Source organism: Mytilus californianus, unplaced genomic scaffold (genome assembly GCF_021869535.1).
Source record: "Mytilus californianus isolate M0D057914Y unplaced genomic scaffold, xbMytCali1.0.p SCAF_2, whole genome shotgun sequence".
Classification (NCBI taxonomy): Eukaryota; Metazoa; Mollusca; class Bivalvia; order Mytilida; family Mytilidae; genus Mytilus; species Mytilus californianus.
In genome coordinates, this window is record NW_026262668.1 from 19,221,629 (window position 1) to 19,231,656 (window position 10,028).

The 10,028-nt window shown below is 33.7% G+C and overlaps 1 long non-coding RNA gene across 1 annotated transcript in view; it reads left to right on the plus strand.

Moving 5' to 3' along the window:
* The window catches only part of LOC127729419 (uncharacterized), a 59,489-nt gene extending 49,917 nt beyond the window's left edge, over nucleotides 1–9,572 (plus strand). The window contains exon 3 of the long non-coding RNA XR_007994613.1: nucleotides 9,182–9,572. This is a non-coding gene — a long non-coding RNA (uncharacterized LOC127729419). The remainder of the gene's footprint in view (nucleotides 1–9,181) is intronic.
* The last annotated feature ends 456 nt before the right edge of the window (nucleotides 9,573–10,028 follow it).

A 10,028-nucleotide genomic window follows, 5' to 3' on the forward strand; every position in this document is an offset into this window, starting at 1 on the left:
TCATCGTTTTTCGTGCTATTAAGAATGCATACTGTCGTCACAATTTCCATTGAAAAGGCATGCATAGTACAAATTCATATGACGAACGAAAACATATGATCTGACCATATACATGTACATATATGTATAGGTTATCAGCTTTTCTACACATATTAGCCAGTAAGCCGCAATGAACCTATTATGGCGAGTGAGCGCAGCTAATGAGCTAAAATGAATCAAATTGTGTCCTCAGTGGGGGATATTTTAAGGGATCTATATGAAGAAAACCTGATCATCTGTTTATCGTTCTATTACTGGCTTTTTCACCTCCCTAACTTGGCCTAAGACAGTTTTTACAGACGAAAGCAAGCTTGATAACTACTCCTCACACACATGTATAGATTATCGGCTTTTCTACACGAGTCATGAATATCGTAAAATGTTAGCCAGTGAGCAGGCCCGCAATGAACCTTTTTAGCGAGTGAGCCCAGCTAATGAGCTAAAATGAATCAAATTGTGTACTCAGTCACAGTTGGTGATATTTAAAGGTATATACACAAAGAAAACCTGCTTATATAAATCTTAGTGGCGGATCCACAACTTTTCATAAAAGGGGGGTGGCCGCTGACTGACCTAAGGGTTGCCCACTCCCGTCATGCTTCCCCAGTGGCGGATCCGGGGGGACGGTTCCGAGGGTTGGAACCCCCCCCTTTTTTTTGGACGATCAATGCATTTGAATGGGGACACATAGTTGGAACACCCCCCCCCCCCCCCCCCCCCCCCCCAACCCTTTGTCCCGAGTTGGGAACCCCCCTTTTATAAAATGGCTGGATCCGCCCCTGCTTCCCTATAAAATCAACCAAATTTTCCACACCCCCTGGATCCGTCTATGTAACTGTTTATCGTTCTGCGTAATACTGGCTTTTTCACCTCCCTTACTTGGCCCTAGACAGTTGCTTATCTGTTTATCGTTCTGTCACTGGCTTTTTTTAGACTAGAGACTTCATGTGTACAAACCTGACGTCAAACTCGTGTACTATAAAAGAAGAGACAAATAATTTCACATTAAATCCTGTAACATTACATCTAAAGATAATTACAATCCAAAGTACATGTATATTACGATGTCAATGGACTAAATTCCCGCGCAAATGTCATCACTGGGATAGACCAAAACGAATTTTAGGTTTATGTATCATTCACATTCCGATAAATTTACTCAGTTAAATAAAATATATGTGTTAACTATTTTTATATTGGTTTTGAATTTAGTTAATCTATCAGAAAAAAGGATTTATTTCTCGCAGATAGCCCTCAATACTATACACCAACTCGACACTAAAGCTATAAAACCCTAAAACATAATAGTATATGGAATCGTCCAAACGGATTACCTAATATTGATATAGGTGAAATATGTAGATTCAGAATTGTGTACACAGAAATAAGATCAGAAATAAAGCCCTATGTAAGGTGAAAACAATAACACAACTGTATAAAATCATTGTTTATTAAATTTGCTTGCATAAGAACCATGAAGTTAAAATTTATAACGATTACGTTTATCCTGTTAACCCCTTTTCTTCATTGCATCAAGGCTTCCGTTGCTTTACATCGAGCAGCAATTCAACCAATCGGGGAATGTTAAGTTGGGACATACCTCTATTTTTGGAAGCGTGATCTTTACATCGAGGCTTGCGTTGCTTTACACCGAGGCCACAGTAGTTCGACCAATCGGGGAATGTTTATTATGGGCATGTGACCTATTGAACTGCAGGTTTTATAATATTTTAATCGAAATTGTAGAAAAATGAAATGTTGTTAGTACATGCAAAACAGAAAATGATGAATACTTTTAGTAAAAGATAATTTGGATCCGGGTTCTGTGTATTCACATCATTTGTACAACTCTCCTTACTGATGCCATTTTTTGGAATTTCTGTGACCTAAATGGTTCGCGAAAATTAATATTTTATTATATATATAGTAATAAATTATTTAGAAGATTTTCTAAGAGACAAAAACATAGATGGCTTGCAAACTTAATCAGATGAATGAGAAACTGACCTTGATTATTATCTTAAACTTTTTGTAATATTGTATGCAGATGATACAGTTTTGTTATTAGATTCGCAAGCTGACTCATAAAAGTAACCGGATACTTTAGCTGAATACTGTGAATTGTCGAAATTGAAAGTGAATGTACAAAAAAGTAAAATTGTAATTTTCTATTAAGGTAGACTGCGATTGATTATAACGTTATTGTACTAGAAATTGTTAACGAGTTAAATATCTAGGTGTCTTGTTCAGTAGAACAGGTAGAATTTCAAAGTCTTAAAAGCACAAGCAAACAAAGCAATATGTGCTATGCACGAAGTTATAGAAAATGAAGATTGCACAATCTTTCTGTTGAATGCCAAATCATGCAAGATGAAAGAAATGTTATTACTTTACGCAAATCACATATTTGTTACGAAAACATTGGGTTTTGCATATGTAATAACCGCAAAATTGTCTTACTCATATTGCTGTCCGGGGCAAAAAAGTAGTTATTGGTTATTTGAAAATAATGAGAATTCTGCTACAATGGCCACTAGTAACAATGTCCAACCAACTATTATCGATTCAGCCCCAGTTATGCCAAATTCTCGCTTTTGTGTATTGCCATGTTCAAAAATAAGGGGAAATGTTACAATAAATTTGTATGCAGTAAATGATAGATAAAAATTAATGAAAAATGTGATAAATCTTTTTAGATTTTACCAGTTGTGGTTAATTTAATAGTTATAATTGAACGTTTTTCTCTTTTCTGCAGAACTGAAATATGTGATAAATTGATTATAACATGTCTTTTCCATATTGGCCCTGGTATCATCCCTCGACCCATATCGGCCCTCGGCTAAAGCATCGGGCTGATATGGGATTCTCGGGATGATACCAGGGCCAATATGGAAAAGGACATGTTTTAATAATATGGGAATCTCGGGATGATACCAGGGATAATATGGAAAAGGGCATGTTATAATCTATAATAAATATGATCGTAAACAGAATTGTTACGAAAACATTGGGTTTTGCATATGTAATAACCGCAAAAGCATCGGGCTGATATGGGATTCTCGGGATGATACCAGGGCCAATATGGAAAAGGACATGTTTTAATAATATGGGAATCTCGGGATGATACCAGGGCTAATATGGAAAAGGGCATGTTATAATCTATAATAAATATGATCGTAAACAGATATTGGGAAAAATATACAAATCAACTAAATTTCTTAAAATTCAATGCAAAAATCTTTCTGTCTGTCTGTCCCGTTGTAGTAAGGACTGAAAGAGGAGTTTCTGACGTGAGATTGTCTAGCAACAGCAAGTTGACATATTCCTGCCCGCAACATTCTAATGGCATGATTTAGATTTTCATTGCTGTTTCTCGGCAAAATGGAAATGCAATATTTTTTAACTGATTTAAGTGTGATTATGGATTCAAGGAAATGATTCACAAAGGAAAAAACCTTAACAAAAATCATGCATGTGTTTCAAATCTAGCATTTATCGGAATTCGTTCGACGTCAATAAGTGATTTTTTTTCTAAACAGAAAGAAGTATGGTACGCATGCATAGCAATTATATAAAGATTAATCATGGTTATGTAAAACAAATCACTAAAATGTGTGTTGCGTTTAACAAGTTTATATATCACTGGCGGACTCAAGACAAAAAAAATCGCTTGAATACCTGGACGTGTCACCTCACAATACCTCTGGGAATGATTCCTTTAACCGTGCTAATGTTCAAATAAGGGAAGGACCGATTTAGATAAAAGAGTTTTATGAACAAATAAGATTTTTGCGAACAATTGAACACGGAACACCGCTAGTTAATTGTGACTTTAAACTTTATAGAATCCATAAAATGAATCGCTCTAAACTAATTCCCCTATATGTTTACTTGTTTCATAAACTTAATGAAAAAAAACAGTCTAAAAATGACAGAACATACGTTATTTAAAAACATTTAGATATTCAGTCGGCTGACTATTCCGACTCTTAAAAGGGCATTAGCTCCGAAATATAAAAAAAATATGACTTTTTTTTTGTTTAATCATTAATGAAAGTGAACTAGTAAAATAATAATTCACTTTTAGAAGCCAGTTTGGTTCAATTTTGTTAAAATAAGCAAAGAAACATAACTGATAGATTATTCACTTGCAAGTGAATAATTCTACCTCATTGAATTCGTATTTATGTGACCTTCAATTTAACACCTTAGCTAGAGATGGGTTACGCATGATCTAGACGTGTTCAGCTATCAAAAGGAAAAGAATGTCAACATTGGAAGTGAAACAAGGGTAAACCATTTGGTTGACTGATTCGATCCACAAAAACTCGTTCTTATACAGGTAAAAACGATGATTAACATATTTATTTAACCTATAATATGAAATCAAACAGACCTGGAAAAATCCAATTGCACGAGGTCGCTATCTATTTATATCTATGCTTATGTTTATAACGGGTTGGATCAGGAATCTGATGTTCAGTAGTTGTTGTTTGTTGATGTGGTTCATACGTGTTTCTCGTTTCTCGTTTTTTATATAGATTAGACCGTTGGTTTTCCCGTTTGAATGGTTTTACACTAGTTATTTTTGGGGCCCTTTATAGCTTGCTGTGCGGTGTGAGCCAAGGCTCCGTGTTGAAGACCGTACTTTGACCTATAATGGTTTACTTTTATAAATTGTGACTTGGATGGAGAGTTGTCTCATTGGCACTCATACCACATCTTCTTATATCTATGTATGACCGTCGGCAGTCTTCGGATGTCACCTCGATGGTTTAATTAGATGACGTCTAGACTAAAATACACACGAAATGCGGAAACATATTATCGTGTTCATGCGTCATGAATTGTTTTATTTATTTTAGACTTTTTATGATTTGGATATACGTTTTAGTATGTTATAAGTCAATTGTGAGAATTTGAGTCAAATCGGTGAACATGATTTTGACAGCTAATTTCCCTTTAACAACTTGTGTAAATTTACAAGACTAATCAATATGCATGTTGGCTCTCCGGGGTAATTCATGTACTATGGGATTGTCCCACAATCATCTTCCAGATTGTCCCACAAAATTTCATTTCTTTTTTACCTGTAATTTCAAAAGTGGTACAATTGGGAAGACCGGTGCTTTGCTTTTGCGCCAATTGGCATTTCATTTGCACCAAAATAATCTTTCATTTGCGCCATAGAACATTTCATTTGTTAAATACAGGTAAATAGTATAAAAAAAATAGTTTTATTCAAAAGAGACTTTTAATAATAACTATAAAACGCAGTTTTTGATTGCATAATAAAACATATTCCTCCGATATCAGTCATCGTAACCATAATGAAAGCACTATACACTGATAGTTCTTAATAAGAGACTTTTCATAATAATGTTAAAACACAGTTCTGTTATAAATCAACGAGATCATGAAACCTAAAAGAAAGCACTATACACTGGAATAAAACCAAACGTTTGTTTTGACACAAGACTTTTAAGCAACGACTCGGATGTACTCATGTACACTGGATAACCTATATGTGTGGTTATAAAAAAAAATACAGACTTGTTTCCTCCATATAAAGATAAGAAGATGTGGTATGATTGCAAATGAAACAGCTATCCACCAAAGTTCAAATGAAGTAGATGAAAGCAATTATAGGCAACTGTACGGTCTTCAAAAATGAGAAAACCCCATACCGTATAGTCGGCTATAAACAACCCCGACATGAAAAATGTGAAACAATCCAATTGAGAAAACTAACGGCCTGTTTGTCTCAGAACTGACAATGTCCATCTTGACACCTCATACATGTGAACACTATGTAGTTTAAAACCTAAGTGACTCTCAGTTTTATATTAGAAATGAGTATGAACTTACTTAGTTACCCAGGGTGAATATACTCTAAAAAAATGTCATTCACGATGTAGCAATGAATATTTTAAACTGTTCCGTTATATGTTACCTGTAAAATGGCGCAAATGTAGTTTTTATTTTTTGGCGCAATTTAAATATAACCTTGTGGCGCAAATGAAAGATTGAATTTTGTAAAAATTGGCGCAAATGTAATGCGCCCGGGAAGCCACCCTCTGTGGCATAATATAACCTCATTGCCATTTATCCCATATATACATCTCAATAAAATGAATAATATAATAAACAAATATAAATTTGCCGATTGCCCAACCTAAACCAGGGGACACCGTATTTATCACGAATAAGGAAACAAAAACAAGATAGTATGTGTGATATAAACATCTAAACCAAGTAACTGTAGTGTAAGTTATACATTTATTGTCGAAATGCGCATCTGGTGCAGAAAAATTGATACCGTAAATGTTATTATAATAAAATACCAAAATTTTTCCTTCATTGACAATCCCAACGGCCAGGAAAAACCTACAAAATGTCGAAACCCTGTATCCAAAACCCTATGCTCGAAAGACCGTCTCTAGAGTCATACTTTGGGTAGTATACTTTGAGATATGATAAATGAAAAAATCTGATAAAAGGGAAACGTGATAAACCCTGTATTATGTGCATCAGTACAATCACCAAACAGCGTATAGTTCATACATAAGAAAATACATGTACAAATATCATAAAAACGTAATAAAGAACGAGCTCTGGATATAACATGAAGAAACTCAAAAAGAAACGATATATATAAATACCGTTAAGAAACTTGACTAATCACATGATTAATAGTACACTAATTTTCCTCTTTAGGTGTCAGATCACCAATTCACCAACTCCAATTTAAATGTAGCTCTTCACTGACAAATAAATAGTGCTTTTGGTGTCATTGATTAGATAAACTAACCAACAAATTTACAGACATGAAACTTTTGGTGAAAGAAAAATATATTGAGACCATTTGAGCTCAAATTTACTTATCCGATAGTTTTTCATTAAAAATTTAGGATTAATGGGCTCCATACAAAATTAATTTCATTTACCTGTGTATAATATGACGCAGGTTTTTTCAAAAGTGATGATTTTTCTAAATATTGTTTAACATTTCACAGTGGTATCATACTTTAACTTTGTTTCAACCTGTTTATTTACTTTTGACCTTAATTATTTATCCCTTATAATTTTTATTAACTATGTATTTGCATTCAGGTATCACAGATCAAATTTATTCGTTCATTGTGTGTTAATATACGTTTTTTGATTGAGTTAAGCCTTCCAATTGATATTTTATAGTGTGTCTTTCTATGTTGTGATGTTATACTATTGTTTCAGAAAAAGGGAGAAGGTTTGATACCATTAAAACGTTTAATCCCGCTGCAAATGTTTGCACCTGTCCTAAGTCAGGAATCTGATGTACAGTAGTTGTCGTCTGTTTATGTAGTTCATACGTGTTTCTCGTTTCTCGTTTTTATATAGATTAGACCGTTGGTTTTTCCGTTTGAATGGTTTTACACTACTAATTTTTGGGGCCCTTTATAGCTTGCTGTTCGGTGTGAGCCAATGCTCCGTGTTGAAGGCCGTACCTTGACCTATAATGGTTTACTTTTATAAGTTGTTACTTGGATGGAGAGTTGTCTCATTGGCACTCATACCACATCTTCCTATATCTATCCATAGTATACTTATTTAAGAATTCCAGAAAACCAGGGTTATTTTTAGTAGTAGTTGCCTTCCGAACTTTCGTGTTTCATTTCAAATTGAAAATTGGCATGCAGAAAGGTAATACATGATGTACCATTCAGGATATACCTGGTTTCTTTCAAGTTAACCTTACGGTAAAATATTTAGAAAGCTTTGGAAATTGAAAAAAAAGGCCAAGTTGAATAGATAGGGATTTTGAATGGGTGGTCTGACTTGCTTTCGTATAACTTTCGTATATCTGCTTATATACATATTATTTAATATATAATATGTATTGTGTGTATCACTATATTAACACTGTAAAGTTTTTAAAGTTTTAAGGATTGTAAGATTAATAACAATGGGAAAGGATAAATTTGTAGTGTCACTCGAAGGTGTGGATATGTTCTTTCTTGGTCAGACAATATTTGGTCATCATGTTTTATGAACATGACTAAGTATAATTGACTAACAGATAATTGGCATAGGTTTAATATAATTTTTTCAAATGTTGGCATCGGTTGAAAACACCACTGAAGCATCGATCAGATGAGGTTATCATGGCTTCGCCTTTAACAGTTCACCTGTTAAAAAATTCCTGATGTTCAATATGCCAGAACGTGAAATTTCATTTGGTCACAATAATTGGTTTTAAAGACAGGAATCACTACCAAGTGGTTAAAAATTATTTAAATACATTAAAATTTCTTTTGTTTGTCAATTAACAATAAAAGGTATAATTTTCTAATTTTTTGTTTATAACTAAATGTACAAGGCGAAAGCAATTATACTCATTGATTTACTACTAATTATACGAAGAAGATAAAAACAATGTTCGTGTACTTGATATCACGGAATTTTATATTCAAATTTAAATATACAATTCCTTGTTGATATACAATAATTAAACTTTGTCGAAAGTTCGTAATCTGAAACATTTAGCCTTAAACACGTGATGTTATCCTGTATATGAACAACTTGTCTGAAAAAAAAGATTAAAAAAAATACCGAACTCCAAGACTAATTCAATAAAGGGGAAGTCCATAAAAACTGACAAAATCAAACGTAACCAACCAACGAGTGAAAAACAGCTGTCACATTCCTGACTTTGTACAGACATATTCTGATTAATTTATTGATTGGCGTTTCACGCCACTTTCAGCACTTTTTTTGCTATTTCGTGCCGCGGTCAGTTTTTTTTTATGGAGGAAGCTGGAGTGCCCGGAGAGAAACACCGACTTTCGGTAGGAAAACTGACAATCCTAGTCAATTAAGATTTGAGTCGCAACCTCACAACCTCAGTGTTGACTGGCTTGTTCGACTACTTAGACCACTTGGCCACCGAGGCCCCTGGTATTTTCTTCAGAAAATATTAGTGGGTTAACCCTTGTTTTATAGCTGGCTGTACCGCCCACTTCAATAGTTCCTTTGTTCAATTTGCAGTGTTTTAGCTCACGGTTAACACGACATTAGACGGACACATTGAGTTGATTATATGAGCACCTGTGCTGATCTGGTATTTGAATGTAAAATTAATTTACTTTTTTATACTTTCCAGAGAAAAAGACGGAGGAAAATTGCGGATTCAAAAATCTAGCTTATGAAGAGTAAACTGTATGTAGTAAGTGTCCATCATAGAGTTGCGAGACAACTTACTAGTACATATACTAGTAGTTTCCTACATGTACATGCACGTACTTCTCTAGTTAAGAGTTTTAGTACCACTTTCACTGTTTGTATGATCTGTATATTGATCAATATTTTCTATTTTATGTGAAATTGAGCCTCAAAACACTGGTGCAAATAATATGTTGCATTACAAAAGTTTAAATTATTTTAAATCAGGACAGAGAAAGATAGTTAAAAGACCACATTGACACAGCTTTTAATCATCTGTTAAACATGTTTAAAGGTACATGACTGAGAGCTAAATTTAGAAAAAAAAAAATAAAAAAATGTCAGAAGTACCAGTTTTTTGGAGTTCATAATATCTAAACACATAGTGTTGTTTTAATCTATAAATGATAAGAAATATAGGCATAAAATCATATACATTTATATAGATTTCCAAACAAAGTTTATAATTTTATGAACATTAACAAATGTATAATATGTAGTTGATGTCATGCATCATGGTTTACTATGGCACACAGTTACATGCAACTAATAATTCTAAAATTTATATTTACTGGTTCCAGTGTATGCTTATTAGGTCTTTCCACTTTTCCGTGGAATGATCTATTGATTTTGTTCTGATTATTATTAGGTCTTTCTACGTAACCGTGGCAAGACCTTTTGTTTTTGTTCTGATTATTATTTTTTTTATTCTTCCGCCTAATTTTTTTCTTGCTCTATATTTTGTTTCAAAAGATGTTTGGTATATGATATCGAATACGCTTTTGAAA